The sequence below is a fragment of the Rattus norvegicus genome, chromosome 1 (assembly GCF_021556685.1).
Source record: "Rattus norvegicus strain SHRSP/BbbUtx chromosome 1, alternate assembly SHRSP_T2T, whole genome shotgun sequence".
Taxonomy (NCBI): domain Eukaryota; kingdom Metazoa; phylum Chordata; class Mammalia; order Rodentia; family Muridae; genus Rattus; species Rattus norvegicus.
Genome location: NC_141534.1, coordinates 122,131,041 through 122,145,749, shown reverse-complemented (window position 1 = coordinate 122,145,749; position 14,709 = coordinate 122,131,041). Strand labels below are relative to the sequence as shown.

The window sequence follows — 14,709 nt, the reverse complement described above, 5'->3', positions numbered from 1 at the left end:
CGCATGAATGATAACCCTTCTGTTTCATAAAACAGAGATACATAACGGGAAGGTTACAGGCGACATGTGGAATGAGGCAGTAGCAATTCTCAGGAACTATGGGAATGTGGACTCTTCCTGTGTGAAAACAAAGCTCTGTTTTCTTGAACGACTGATTGTGGCCATGGCAATTAGGTTGGAAAGAGAGCCTTGGAATTTATAAGGTTGGCATGTAGCCTTCGTGTCGGTGGATTCTAGAAGGACATGCTTTCAAATGTCCCAGGATTCATACCACCTTCATGGATGTATGGAGAACACCCATTTTAATCCTAGTTTCTAATTATATCGTTGGGACATTTTTTGTCAGTCTATCCGGGTAGTTTGCCAGCAGTTCTTATGGATTGACACTACCAAAATGGTCTGGACATACATCTCCATCTATTCTAGGATCTAAGAATGTGAGCATGCAAGTTTGTTTCTTACACACACTCCTTCTAGGAATTTTATATTTTGGTATGGCCGTAGAAGATAGGCATGGAGTGTCTGCGGGATTATCTTTCCTTATGGTCTTGATGTGGCCTTGCTGAAGATTAACTTGGCATTTTGGCTATGTGTTTTGGGTCTGATGGTAGTCCAGTTATCTTAGACATTGTTCTTTTCTCCAAGCAAATATCAACAGGTAATTGTGTTTCCATTTGATTATGAAAGTGAGCTGTATGCTTAGGATCCTGCTGTTGATAATACCATATATCTCAGTGACTACAGGTTATGCTTTGTTTGGTGACCTGAGAGGGTTTGAACAGACACTTTCTCTGTGATGATCAATGTCAGATACCACAGCAATAGCACTCACAGGAATTTAGTACCAGTCAAAACCTGAATAGGAGATATATGAGCATGGACAGAGAAAGAGAGAAAGAACAATTGTTGAAGAGGCTAAGCATGTGTGAGACAGAGGAAGACAGTAAGAGACAGAAAGAGAGAGGGGGGGGAGAGAGCGGGGAAATGAAAGAGGACACTGTGATATTAAAGCAGATATCTTGATTGACAGAAATAACGAAACCAAATAGAGAGAATGTGAATGAGAAACTGAGAAGCTAGGAGAGTCACTGCTAGTCAATTTAAGAGAGAAAGTGAAGAAGCGAGATAGAGAAAGAGTACATAAGAAGTCCACTCATCTAATGTGGATGAGAATCTTATATGATATTTGAATCGGTTCTCATCGAAGGCAGAGTAGGACTAATAGGTGTAGTATGTTATGATTATGGAGGGAGCTCCGATTGTGGCCAAAGCTACTAAGATTCTGGTGGTTTCCATGGGAAGAGTAAGGCCTGATTTTCTCTGTCTATCCGGCTGAACTGAGATTTACTTATTTTTATAGACAACTTCCATTAAGCCATGTTAGTGGTCTCATTCTGTTGTGTACCTCGTTCCAATTTCTTTGGATGGTTCTCAAGTGATGTACATACTACTGTAGTTTTCTTGATCAGATATTGGCCTCGTCCTATCTTAAGAACTTTGTTGCATGGTAACCTCTAGGAATTCGGTGATAGAATTGGGAAAATTATGTCCCCAAACAGTTCCTTGGAGGAAAAATATCTCTGATATGGATTGTGAGGGCAAATTTCTAGAGGACGGAAGGAGTGCTGAGAGAGCGCAAGTGTTCGATAAATTAAGAACTAACAACAATGCATCACAGTCTCCATGATTTGCAAGGAATCCAATAAAGTGGGGGAATGTGCTATTTGCTTTACTTTCAGGGACAGAGTCCCTGTCTCATACCGGACAAGGACGGCTTGCAGAGGCACTGAGTATGGAACATCAGATGAAGTTGGAAGAAGCCTAACATCGCCTGCCCTGATGTCATCAGTTGAAGCTCTCTTGCCTGAGGATACCTGAAGTGAAAGGTAAGAAACACTTGACTTTCCAAAGGAACTCAAAATGCTCAGGTGTTGATGGAGCTCGCAGGAGTTCCCAACCTTGAATCATGATCCTTTGGGACCTGGTTCAGGCTCACTGCCTGTGGCTACTCCTGTTATTGGAGAATAGGCCCATTGGTTCGTGGTAAAGGATGTGAATGTCTTGAATTCTGTTCGCTCACCAAACCTGATCTATTTTGAGTATACTAAGTGTCATGGCAGGGGGTACACCAGCGTGCTTGGATCGATGATGATTTCCAGTAAAACATTCCTTGGAAAGCTGAACAAAATGAGTGAAAACTCAATACCGCCACTATCATCGTGACTGAGGTCCAGCACCTGGGATCACAAATGTCACTGAGGAACTCACATGGCCTCCATTCATCTTGCGAGACTTGGATCCAGTGAGAGAGCCTTCAGAATGTTCTTTGCTTGCCTAAATCACCAGAAATCATGGCCTAAATCAAGGCTTCTCCTTTTGCTCTAATGATAACATGCTTTCCATTGAGGAGATCATTGTCATTATCTTGGAAGTTAGCCCTACCAACTCCATCAACAATAATGTATAGTAGGTTGTGAGGCAAATGTAAGTTTAGAGGGGGCAGCATAGTGCAACAATGTACACTGGAATGTCAGGAAATGTGTTTCTGTCCCTGTCTGAACCTTCGCATGAATGATAACCCTTCTGTTTCATAAAACAGAGATACATAACGGGAAGGTTACAGGCGACACGTGGAATGAGGCAGTAGCAATTCTCAGGAACTATGGGAATGTGGACTCTTCCTGTGTGAAAACAAAGCTCTGTTTTCTTGAACGACTGATTGTGGCCATGGCAATTAGGTTGGAAAGAGAGCCTTGGAATTTAAAAGGTTGGCATGTAGCCTTCGTGTCGGTGGATTCTAGAAGGACATGCTTTCAAATGTCCCAGGATTCATACCACTTTCATGGATGTATGGAGAACACCCATTTTAATCCTAGTTTCTAATTTTATTGTTGGGACATTTTTTGTCAGTCTATCCGGGTAGTTTGCCAGCAGTTCTTATGGATTGATTGTACCAAAATGGTCTGGACATACATCTCCATCTATTCTAGGATCTAAGAATGTGAGCATGCAAGTTTGTTTCTTACACACACTCCTTCTAGGAATTTTATATTTTGGTATGGCCGTAGAAGATAGGCATGGAGTGTCTGCGGGATTATCTTTCCTTATGGTCTTGATGTGGCCTTGCTGAAGATTAACTTGGCATTTTGGCTATGTGTTTTGGGTCTGATGGTAGTCCAGTTATCTTAGACATTGTTCTTTTCTCCAAGCAAATATCAACAGGTAATTGTGTTTCCATTTGATTATGAAAGTGAGCTGTATGCTTAGGATCCTGCTGTTGATAATACCATATATCTCAGTGACTACAGGTTATGCTTTGTTTGGTGACCTGAGAGGGTTTGAACAGACACTTTCTCTGTGGTGATCAATGTCAGATACCACAGCAATAGCACTCACAGGAATTTAGTACCAGTCAAACCTGAATAGGAGATATATGAGCATGGACAGAGACAGAGAGAAAGAACAATTGTTGAAGAGGCTAAGCATGTGTGAGACAGAGGAAGACAGTAAGAGACAGAAAGAGAGAAAGGGGGGGAGAGAGCGGGGAAATGAAAGAGGACACTGTGATATTAAAGCAGATATCTTGATTGACAGAAATAACGAAACCAAATAGAGAGAATGTGAATGAGAAACTGAGAAGCTAGGAGAGTCACTGCTAGTCAATTTAAGAGAGAAAGTGAAGAAGCGAGATAGAGAAAGAGTACATAAGAAGTCCACTCATCTAATGTGGATGAGAATCTTATATGATATTTGAATCGGTTCTCATCGAAGGCAGAGTAGGACTAATAGGTGTAGTATGTTATGATTATGGAGGGTGCTCCGATTGTGGCCAAAGCTACTAAGATTCTGGTGGTTTCCATGGGAAGAGTAAGGCCTGATTTTCTCTGTCTATCCGGCTGAACTGAGATTTACTTATTTTTGTAGACAACTTCCATTAAGCCATGTTAGTGGTCTCATTCTGTTGTGTACCTCGTTCCAATTTCTTTGGATGGTTCTCAAGTGATGTACATACTACTGTAGTTTTCTTGATCAGATATTGGCCTCGTCCTATCTTAAGAACTTTGTTGCATGGTAACCTCTAGGAATTCGGTGATAGAATTGGGAAAATTATGTCCCCAAACAGTTCCTTGGAGGAAAAATATCTCTGATATGGATTGTGAGGGCAAATTTCTAGAGGACGGAAGGAGTGCTGAGAGAGCCCAAGTGTTCGATAAATTAAGAACTAACAACAATGCATCACAGTCTCCATGATTTGCAAGGAATCCAATAAAGTGGGGGAATGTGCTATTTGCTTTACTTTCAGGGACAGAGTCCCTGTCTCATACCGGACAAGGACGGCTTGCAGAGGCACTGAGTATGGAACATCAGATGAAGTTGGAAGAAGCCTAACATCGCCTGCCCTGATGTCATCAGTTGAAGCTCTCTTGCCTGAGGATACCTGAAGTGAAAGGTAAGAAACACTTGACTTTCCAAAGGAACTCAAAGTGCTCAGGTGTTGATGGAGCTCGCAGGAGTTCCCAACCTTGAATCATGATCCTTTGGGACCTGGTTCAGGCTCACTGCCTGTGGCTATTCCTGTTATTGGAGAATAGGCCCATTGGTTCGTGGTAAAGGATGTGAATGTCTTGAATTCTGTTCGCTCACCAAACCTGATCTATTTTGAGTATACTAAGTGTCATGGCAGGGGGTACACCAGCGTGCTTGGATCGATGATGATTTCCAATAAAACATTCCTTGGAAAGCTGAACAAAATGAGTGAAAACTCAATACCGCCACTATCATCGTGACTGAGGTCCAGCACCTGGGATCACAAATGTCACTGAGGGACTCACATGGCCTCCATTCATCTTGCGAGACTTGGATCCAGTTGAGAGCCTTCAGAATGTTCTTTGCTTGCCTAAATCACCAGAAATCATGGCCTAAATCAAGGCTTCACCTTTTGCTCTAATGATAACATGCATTCCAGTTGAGGAGATCATTGTCATTATCTTGTAAGTTAGCCCTACCAACTCCATCAACAATAATGTATAGTAGGTTGTGAGGCAAATGTAAGTTTAGCCGGGGCAGCATAGTGCAACACTGTACACTGGAATGTCAGGAAATGTGTTTCTGTCCCTGTCTGAAGCCTTCGCATGAATGATAACCCTTCTGTTTCATAAAACAGAGATACATAACGGGAAGGTTACAGGCGACATGTGGAATGAGGCAGTAGCAATTCTCAGGAACTATGGGAATGTGGACTCTTCCTGTGTGAAAACAAAGCTCTATTTTCTTGAAAGACTGATTGTGGCCATGGCAATTAGGTTGGAAAGAGAGCCTTGGAATTTAAAAGGTTGGCATGTAGCCTTCTTGTCGGTGGATTCTAGAAGGGCATGCTTTCAAATGTCCCAGGATTCATACCACCTTCATGGATGTATGGAAAACACCCATTTTATCCGAGTTTCTATTTTTATTGTTGGGACATTTTTTGTGAGTCTATCCGGGTAGTTTGCCAGCAGTTGTTATGGATTGACTGTACCAAAATGGTCTGGACATACATCTGCACCTATTCTAGGATCTAAGAATGTGATCATGCAAGTTTGTTTCTTACACACACTCCTTCTAGGAATTTTATATTTTGGTATGGCCGTTGAAGATAGGCATGGAGTGTCTGCGGGAATATCTTTCCTTATGGTCTTGATGTGGCCTTGCTGAAGATTAACTTGGCATTTTGGCTATGTGTTTTGGGGCTGATGGTAGTCCTGTTATCTTAGACATTGTTCTTTTCTCCAAGCAAATATCAACAAGTAATTGTGTTTCCCTTTGATTATGAAAGTGAGTTGTATGCTTAGGATCCTGCTGTTGATAATAACATATATCTCAGTGAATACAGTTTATGCTTGTGTTTGGTGACCTGAGAGGGTTTGAACAGACACTTTCACTGTGGTGATCAATGTCAGATACCACAGCAATAGCACTCACAGGAATTTAGTACCAGTCAAAACCTGAATAGGAGATATAGGAGCATGGACAGAGACAGAGAGAAAGAACAATTGTTGAAGAGGCTAAGCATGTGTGAGACAGAGGAAGACAGTAAGAGACAGAAAGAGATAGGGGGGGGGGAGAGGGGGGGAAGTGAAAGAGTACACTGTGATATTAAAGCAGATATCTTGATTGACAGAAATAAGGAAACCAAATAGAGAGACTGTGAATGAGAAACTGAGAGGCTAGGAGAGTCACTGCTAGTCAATTTCAGAGAGAATGTGAAGAAGCGAGATAGAGAAAGAGTACATAAGAAGTCCATTCATCTAATGTGGATGAGAATCTTATATGATATTTGAATCGGTTCTCATCGAAGGCAGAGTAGGACTAATAGGTGTAGTATGTTATGATTATGTAGGGTGCTCCGATTGTGGCCAAAGCTATTAAGATTCTGGTGGTTTCCATGGGAAGAGTAAGGCCTGATTTTCTCTGTCTATCCGGCTGAACTGAGATTTACTCATTTTTGTAGACAACTTCCATTATGCCATGTTAGTGGTCTCATTCTGTTGTGTACCTCGTGCCAATTTCTTTGTATGGTTCTCAATTGATGTACATACTACTGTAGTTTTCGGGATCAGATATTGGCTTCGTCCCATCTTAAGAACTTTGTTGCATGGTAACCTCCAGGAATTCGGTGATAGAATTGGGAAAATTATGTCCCCAAACAGTTCCTTGGAGGAAAAATATCTCTGATATGGATTGTGAGGGCAAATTTCTAGAGGACGGAAGGAGTGCTGAGAGAGCCCAAGTTTCAATAAATTAAGAACTAACAACAATGCATCACAGTCTCCATGATTTGCAAGGAATCCAATAAAGTGGGGGAATGTGCTATTTGCTTTACTTTCAGGGACAGAGTCCCTGTCTCCTACCGGACAAGGACGGCTTGCAGAGGAACTGAGTATGGAACATCAGATGAAGTTGGAAGAAGCCTAACATCGCCTGCCCTGATGTCATCAGTTGAAGCTCTCTTGCCTGAGGATACCTGAAGTGAAAGGTAAGAAACACTTGACTTTCCAAAGGAACTCAAAGTGCTCAGGTGTTGATGGAGCTCGCAGGAGTTCCCAACCTTGAATCATGATCCTTTGGGACCTGGTTCAGGCTCACTGCCTGTGGCTATTCCTGTTATTGGAGAATAGGCCCATTGGTTCGTGGTAAAGGATGTGAATGTCTTGAATTCTGTTCGCTCACCAAACCTGATCTATTTTGAGTATACTAAGTGTCATGGCAGGGGGTACACCAGCGTGCTTGGATCGATGATGATTTCCAATAAAACATTCCTTGGAAAGCTGAACAAAATGAGTGAAAACTCAATACCGCCACTATCATCGTGACTGAGGTCCAGCACCTGGGATCACAAATGTCACTGAGGGACTCACATGGCCTCCATTCATCTTGCGAGACTTGGATCCAGTTGAGAGCCTTCAGAATGTTCTTTGCTTGCCTAAATCACCAGAAATCATGGCCTAAATCAAGGCTTCACCTTTTGCTCTAATGATAACATGCATTCCAGTTGAGGAGATCATTGTCATTATCTTGTAAGTTAGCCCTACCAACTCCATCAACAATAATGTATAGTAGGTTGTGAGGCAAATGTAAGTTTAGCCGGGGCAGCATAGTGCAACACTGTACACTGGAATGTCAGGAAATGTGTTTCTGTCCCTGTCTGAAGCCTTCGCATGAATGATAACCCTTCTGTTTCATAAAACAGAGATACATAACGGGAAGGTTACAGGCGACATGTGGAATGAGGCAGTAGCAATTCTCAGGAACTATGGGAATGTGGACTCTTCCTGTGTGAAAACAAAGCTCTATTTTCTTGAAAGACTGATTGTGGCCATGGCAATTAGGTTGGAAAGAGAGCCTTGGAATTTAAAAGGTTGGCATGTAGCCTTCTTGTCGGTGAATTCTAGAAGGACATGCTTTCAAATGTCCCAGGATTCATACCACCTTCATGGATGTATGGAAAACACCCATTTTATCCGAGTTTCTATTTTTATTGTTGGGACATTTTTTTGAGTCTATCCGGGTAGTTTGCCAGCAGTTGTTATGGATTGACTGTACCAAAATGGTCTGGACATACATCTGCACCTATTCTAGGATCTAAGAATGTGATCATGCAAGTTTGTTTCTTACACACACTCCTTCTAGGAATTTTATATTTTGGTATGGCCGTAGAAGATAGGCATGGAGTGTCTGCGGGAATATCTTTCCTTATGGTCTTGATGTGGCCTTGCTGAAGATTAACTTGGCATTTTGGCTATGTGTTTTGGGGCTGATGGTAGTCCTGTTATCTTAGACATTGTTCTTTTCTCCAAGCAAATATCAACAAGTAATTGTGTTTCCCTTTGATTATGAAAGTGAGTTGTATGCTTAGGATCCTGCTGTTGATAATAACATATATCTCAGTGAATACAGTTTATGCTTGTGTTTGGTGACCTGAGAGGGTTTGAACAGACACTTTCACTGTGGTGATCAATGTCAGATACCACAGCAATAGCACTCACAGGAATTTAGTACCAGTCAAAACCTGAATAGGAGATATAGGAGCATGGACAGAGACAGAGAGAAAGAACAATTGTTGAAGAGGCTAAGCATGTGTGAGACAGAGGAAGACAGTAAGAGACAGAAAGAGATAGGGGGGGGGAGAGGGGGGGAAGTGAAAGAGTACACTGTGATATTAAAGCAGATATCTTGATTGACAGAAATAAGGAAACCAAATAGAGAGACTGTGAATGAGAAACTGAGAGGCTAGGAGAGTCACTGCTAGTCAATTTCAGAGAGAATGTGAAGAAGCGAGATAGAGAAAGAGTACATAAGAAGTCCATTCATCTAATGTGGATGAGAATCTTATATGATATTTGAATCGGTTCTCATCGAAGGCAGAGTAGGACTAATAGGTGTAGTATGTTATGATTATGTAGGGTGCTCCGATTGTGGCCAAAGCTATTAAGATTCTGGTGGTTTCCATGGGAAGAGTAAGGCCTGATTTTCTCTGTCTATCCGGCTGAACTGAGATTTACTCATTTTTGTAGACAACTTCCATTATGCCATGTTAGTGGTCTCATTCTGTTGTGTACCTCGTGCCAATTTCTTTGTATGGTTCTCAATTGATGTACATACTACTGTAGTTTTCGGGATCAGATATTGGCTTCGTCCCATCTTAAGAACTTTGTTGCATGGTAACCTCCAGGAATTCGGTGATAGAATTGGGAAAATTATGTCCCCAAACAGTTCCTTGGAGGAAAAATATCTCTGATATGGATTGTGAGGGCAAATTTCTAGAGGACGGAAGGAGTGCTGAGAGAGCCCAAGTTTCAATAAATTAAGAACTAACAACAATGCATCACAGTCTCCATGATTTGCAAGGAATCCAATAAAGTGGGGGAATGTGCTATTTGCTTTACTTTCAGGGACAGAGTCCCTGTCTCATACCGGACAAGGACGGCTTGCAGAGGCACTGAGTATGGAACATCAGATGAAGTTGGAAGAAGCCTAACATCGCCTGCCCTGATGTCATCAGTTGAAGCTCTCTTGCCTGAGGATACCTGAAGTGAAAGGTAAGAAACACTTGACTTTCCAAAGGAACTCAAAGTGCTCAGGTGTTGATGGAGCTCGCAGGAGTTCCCAACCTTGAATCATGATCCTTTGGGACCTGGTTCAGGCTCACTGCCTGTGGCTACTCCTGTGATTGGAGAATAGGCCCATTGGTTGGTGGTAAAGGATGTGAATGTCTTGAATTCTCTTCCCTCACGAAACCTGATCTATTTTGAGTATACTAAGTGTCATGGCAGGGGGTACACCAGCGTGCTTGGATCGATGATGATTTCCAATAAAACATTCCTTGGAAAGCTGAACAAAATGAGTGAAAACTCAATACCGCCACTATCATCGTGACTGAGGTCCAGCACCTGGGATCACAAATGTCACTGAGGGACTCACATGGCCTCCATTCATCTTGCGAGACTTGGATCCATTGAGAGAGCCTTCAGAATGTTCTTTGCTTGCCTAAATCACCAGAAATCATGGCCTAAATCAAGGCTTCACCTTTTGCTCTAATGATAACATGCTTTCCAGTTGAGGAGATCATTGTCATTATCTTGGAAGTTAGCCCTACCAACTCCATCAACAATACTGTATAGTAGGTTGTGAGGCAAATGTAAGTTTAGCGGGGCAGCATAGTGCAACAATGTACACTGGAATGTCAGGAAATGTGTTTCTGTCCCTGTCTGAACCTTCGCATGAATGATAACCCTTCTGTTTCATAAAACAGAGATACATAACGGGAAGGTTACAGGCGACATGTGGAATGAGGCAGTAGCAATTCTCAGGAACTATGGGAATGTGGACTCTTCCTGTGTGAAAACAAAGCTCTGTTTTCTTGAACGACTGATTGTGGCCATGGCAATTAGGTTGGAAAGAGAGCCTTGGAATTTATAAGGTTGGCATGTAGCCTTCGTGTCGGTGGATTCTAGAAGGACATGCTTTCAAATGTCCCAGGATTCATACCACCTTCATGGATGTATGGAGAACACCCATTTTAATCCTAGTTTCTAATTATATCGTTGGGACATTTTTTGTCAGTCTATCCGGGTAGTTTGCCAGCAGTTCTTATGGATTGACACTACCAAAATGGTCTGGACATACATCTCCATCTATTCTAGGATCTAAGAATGTGAGCATGCAAGTTTGTTTCTTACACACACTCCTTCTAGGAATTTTATATTTTGGTATGGCCGTAGAAGATAGGCATGGAGTGTCTGCGGGATTATCTTTCCTTATGGTCTTGATGTGGCCTTGCTGAAGATTAACTTGGCATTTTGGCTATGTGTTTTGGGTCTGATGGTAGTCCAGTTATCTTAGACATTGTTCTTTTCTCCAAGCAAATATCAACAGGTAATTGTGTTTCCATTTGATTATGAAAGTGAGCTGTATGCTTAGGATCCTGCTGTTGATAATACCATATATCTCAGTGACTACAGGTTATGCTTTGTTTGGTGACCTGAGAGGGTTTGAACAGACACTTTCTCTGTGATGATCAATGTCAGATACCACAGCAATAGCACTCACAGGAATTTAGTACCAGTCAAAACCTGAATAGGAGATATATGAGCATGGACAGAGAAAGAGAGAAAGAACAATTGTTGAAGAGGCTAAGCATGTGTGAGACAGAGGAAGACAGTAAGAGACAGAAAGAGAGAGGGGGGGGAGAGAGCGGGGAAATGAAAGAGGACACTGTGATATTAAAGCAGATATCTTGATTGACAGAAATAACGAAACCAAATAGAGAGAATGTGAATGAGAAACTGAGAAGCTAGGAGAGTCACTGCTAGTCAATTTAAGAGAGAAAGTGAAGAAGCGAGATAGAGAAAGAGTACATAAGAAGTCCACTCATCTAATGTGGATGAGAATCTTATATGATATTTGAATCGGTTCTCATCGAAGGCAGAGTAGGACTAATAGGTGTAGTATGTTATGATTATGGAGGGAGCTCCGATTGTGGCCAAAGCTACTAAGATTCTGGTGGTTTCCATGGGAAGAGTAAGGCCTGATTTTCTCTGTCTATCCGGCTGAACTGAGATTTACTTATTTTTATAGACAACTTCCATTAAGCCATGTTAGTGGTCTCATTCTGTTGTGTACCTCGTTCCAATTTCTTTGGATGGTTCTCAAGTGATGTACATACTACTGTAGTTTTCTTGATCAGATATTGGCCTCGTCCTATCTTAAGAACTTTGTTGCATGGTAACCTCTAGGAATTCGGTGATAGAATTGGGAAAATTATGTCCCCAAACAGTTCCTTGGAGGGAAAATATCTCTGATATGGATTGTGAGGGCAAATTTCTAGAGGACGGAAGGAGTGCTGAGAGAGCGCAAGTGTTCGATAAATTAAGAACTAACAACAATGCATCACAGTCTCCATGATTTGCAAGGAATCCAATAAAGTGGGGGAATGTGCTATTTGCTTTACTTTCAGGGACAGAGTCCCTGTCTCATACCGGACAAGGACGGCTTGCAGAGGCACTGAGTATGGAACATCAGATGAAGTTGGAAGAAGCCTAACATCGCCTGCCCTGATGTCATCAGTTGAAGCTCTCTTGCCTGAGGATACCTGAAGTGAAAGGTAAGAAACACTTGACTTTCCAAAGGAACTCAAAATGCTCAGGTGTTGATGGAGCTCGCAGGAGTTCCCAACCTTGAATCATGATCCTTTGGGACCTGGTTCAGGCTCACTGCCTGTGGCTACTCCTGTTATTGGAGAATAGGCCCATTGGTTCGTGGTAAAGGATGTGAATGTCTTGAATTCTGTTCGCTCACCAAACCTGATCTATTTTGAGTATACTAAGTGTCATGGCAGGGGGTACACCAGCGTGCTTGGATCGATGATGATTTCCAGTAAAACATTCCTTGGAAAGCTGAACAAAATGAGTGAAAACTCAATACCGCCACTATCATCGTGACTGAGGTCCAGCACCTGGGATCACAAATGTCACTGAGGAACTCACATGGCCTCCATTCATCTTGCGAGACTTGGATCCAGTGAGAGAGCCTTCAGAATGTTCTTTGCTTGCCTAAATCACCAGAAATCATGGCCTAAATCAAGGCTTCTCCTTTTGCTCTAATGATAACATGCTTTCCATTGAGGAGATCATTGTCATTATCTTGGAAGTTAGCCCTACCAACTCCATCAACAATAATGTATAGTAGGTTGTGAGGCAAATGTAAGTTTAGAGGGGGCAGCATAGTGCAACAATGTACACTGGAATGTCAGGAAATGTGTTTCTGTCCCTGTCTGAACCTTCGCATGAATGATAACCCTTCTGTTTCATAAAACAGAGATACATAACGGGAAGGTTACAGGCGACATGTGGAATGAGGCAGTAGCAATTCTCAGGAACTATGGGAATGTGGACTCTTCCTGTGTGAAAACAAAGCTCTGTTTTCTTGAACGACTGATTGTGGCCATGGCAATTAGGTTGGAAAGAGAGCCTTGGAATTTAAAAGGTTGGCATGTAGCCTTCGTGTCGGTGGATTCTAGAAGGACATGCTTTCAAATGTCCCAGGATTCATACCACCTTCATGGATGTATGGAGAACACCCATTTTAATCCTAGTTTCTAATTTTATTGTTGGGACATTTTTTGTCAGTCTATCCGGGTAGTTTGCCAGCAGTTCTTATGGATTGATTGTACCAAAATGGTCTGGACATACATCTCCATCTATTCTAGGATCTAAGAATGTGAGCATGCAAGTTTGTTTCTTACACACACTCCTTCTAGGAATTTTATATTTTGGTATGGCCGTAGAAGATAGGCATGGAGTGTCTGCGGGATTATCTTTCCTTATGGTCTTGATGTGGCCTTGCTGAAGATTAACTTGGCATTTTGGCTATGTGTTTTGGGTCTGATGGTAGTCCAGTTATCTTAGACATTGTTCTTTTCTCCAAGCAAATATCAACAGGTAATTGTGTTTCCATTTGATTATGAAAGTGAGCTGTATGCTTAGGATCCTGCTGTTGATAATACCATATATCTCAGTGACTACAGGTTATGCTTTGTTTGGTGACCTGAGAGGGTTTGAACAGACACTTTCTCTGTGGTGATCAATGTCAGATACCACAGCAATAGCACTCACAGGAATTTAGTACCAGTCAAACCTGAATAGGAGATATATGAGCATGGACAGAGACAGAGAGAAAGAACAATTGTTGAAGAGGCTAAGCATGTGTGAGACAGAGGAAGACAGTAAGAGACAGAAAGAGAGAAAGGGGGGGAGAGAGCGGGGAAATGAAAGAGGACACTGTGATATTAAAGCAGATATCTTGATTGACAGAAATAACGAAACCAAATAGAGAGAATGTGAATGAGAAACTGAGAAGCTAGGAGAGTCACTGCTAGTCAATTTAAGAGAGAAAGTGAAGAAGCGAGATAGAGAAAGAGTACATAAGAAGTCCACTCATCTAATGTGGATGAGAATCTTATATGATATTTGAATCGGTTCTCATCGAAGGCAGAGTAGGACTAATAGGTGTAGTATGTTATGATTATGGAGGGTGCTCCGATTGTGGCCAAAGCTACTAAGATTCTGGTGGTTTCCATGGGAAGAGTAAGGCCTGATTTTCTCTGTCTATCCGGCTGAACTGAGATTTACTTATTTTTGTAGACAACTTCCATTAAGCCATGTTAGTGGTCTCATTCTGTTGTGTACCTCGTTCCAATTTCTTTGGATGGTTCTCAAGTGATGTACATACTACTGTAGTTTTCTTGATCAGATATTGGCCTCGTCCTATCTTAAGAACTTTGTTGCATGGTAACCTCTAGGAATTCGGTGATAGAATTGGGAAAATTATGTCCCCAAACAGTTCCTTGGAGGAAAAATATCTCTGATATGGATTGTGAGGGCAAATTTCTAGAGGACGGAAGGAGTGCTGAGAGAGCCCAAGTGTTCGATAAATTAAGAACTAACAACAATGCATCACAGTCTCCATGATTTGCAAGGAATCCAATAAAGTGGGGGAATGTGCTATTTGCTTTACTTTCAGGGACAGAGTCCCTGTCTCATACCGGACAAGGACGGCTTGCAGAGGCACTGAGTATGGAACATCAGATGAAGTTGGAAGAAGCCTAACATCGCCTGCCCTGATGTCATCAGTTGAAGCTCTCTTGCCTGAGGATACCTGAAGTGAAAGGTA

At 42.0% G+C, this 14,709-nt stretch overlaps 5 non-coding genes across 5 annotated transcripts; all 5 read left to right on the top strand.

The window, feature by feature from the left end:
• The first annotated feature begins 2,139 nt into the window (after nt 1-2,139).
• Nucleotides 2,140-2,232, top strand: LOC148007516 (small nucleolar RNA SNORD116). Its single transcript, XR_015655528.1, has one exon. It is a non-coding gene; the product is annotated as a small nucleolar RNA SNORD116 (small nucleolar RNA).
• Nucleotides 2,233-4,703: 2,471 nt separating this feature from the next.
• On the top strand, nt 4,704-4,796 carry LOC148007515 (small nucleolar RNA SNORD116). Its single transcript, XR_015656673.1, has one exon. It is a non-coding gene; the product is annotated as a small nucleolar RNA SNORD116 (small nucleolar RNA).
• Nucleotides 4,797-7,268: 2,472 nt separating this feature from the next.
• LOC148007514 (small nucleolar RNA SNORD116) lies at nt 7,269-7,361 on the top strand. Its single transcript, XR_015656671.1, has one exon. It is a non-coding gene; the product is annotated as a small nucleolar RNA SNORD116 (small nucleolar RNA).
• Nucleotides 7,362-9,831: 2,470 nt separating this feature from the next.
• Nucleotides 9,832-9,924, top strand: LOC148007513 (small nucleolar RNA SNORD116). Its single transcript, XR_015656668.1, has one exon. It is a non-coding gene; the product is annotated as a small nucleolar RNA SNORD116 (small nucleolar RNA).
• A 2,471-nt stretch (nt 9,925-12,395) lies between these two features.
• On the top strand, nt 12,396-12,488 carry LOC148007512 (small nucleolar RNA SNORD116). The gene has a single exon (XR_015655526.1). It is a non-coding gene; the product is annotated as a small nucleolar RNA SNORD116 (small nucleolar RNA).
• Nucleotides 12,489-14,709: the final 2,221 nt, after the last annotated feature.